We start from the raw sequence: 680 nt of genomic DNA, 5'->3' as shown, positions 1-680 counted from the left end.
CTTTCAGAGCTATCTGGTGCCTTCATCCCTGAGGTGTTATATCATGATTTGGCAGGCTGTGGTCTGCTTACCAGATCACAATCTCTTCTCCTTCCATCCTTGCCTGTTTTTATAACTAAAGTTTTATTGAAACACAGCCACTCCCATAGGCATGTATTGTCTATGGCTGCTTTTGCACTAAAAAAAAAAGAGCTGAATATTTGTTGCAGAGACCTTATACCTGCAAAGCTTAAAATATTTGTTATCTGGGCTCTTACAGAAAGCAATTTGCCAACCCCTGTATTACACTGCAGTGTGGATCAATATGCTTCTAGATGTCCCCACTTGTTGTCTTGGGTTTCAGTGCTTTCTGACTTGCTAAATTGATTATCATCTGTCCATCTATTTCCAAATTTTTATAACTGTTTCGAAATGTTATAACTGTTTTATGTTCTTTCATTCTCCTTGTCTTTGTTGGCTTATACCTTTTCCCTCAGAGAAATTTTAGCAGAGTTTCAGCGGGGCATAGAGGTAAACCTATGAATTCTCTCTGCCATGTTCAGTCAGAAGTCTGAGGGAGGAATTACCAACCTAATGAGCAAAGAAAACCAAGTTTGCAGGAATTAATTTCCTCAGGAATTAATTTCATGTGACATAACCAAGATGCAAGGCCAGGTCTCTTTGAGCCCCCAGAAGGTAAT

The sequence above is a fragment of the Pteropus alecto genome, unplaced genomic scaffold (genome assembly GCF_000325575.1).
Source record: "Pteropus alecto unplaced genomic scaffold, ASM32557v1 scaffold7, whole genome shotgun sequence".
Lineage (NCBI taxonomy): Eukaryota > Metazoa > Chordata > Mammalia > Chiroptera > Pteropodidae > Pteropus > Pteropus alecto.
Note: the sequence above shows the minus strand (reverse complement) of the source record.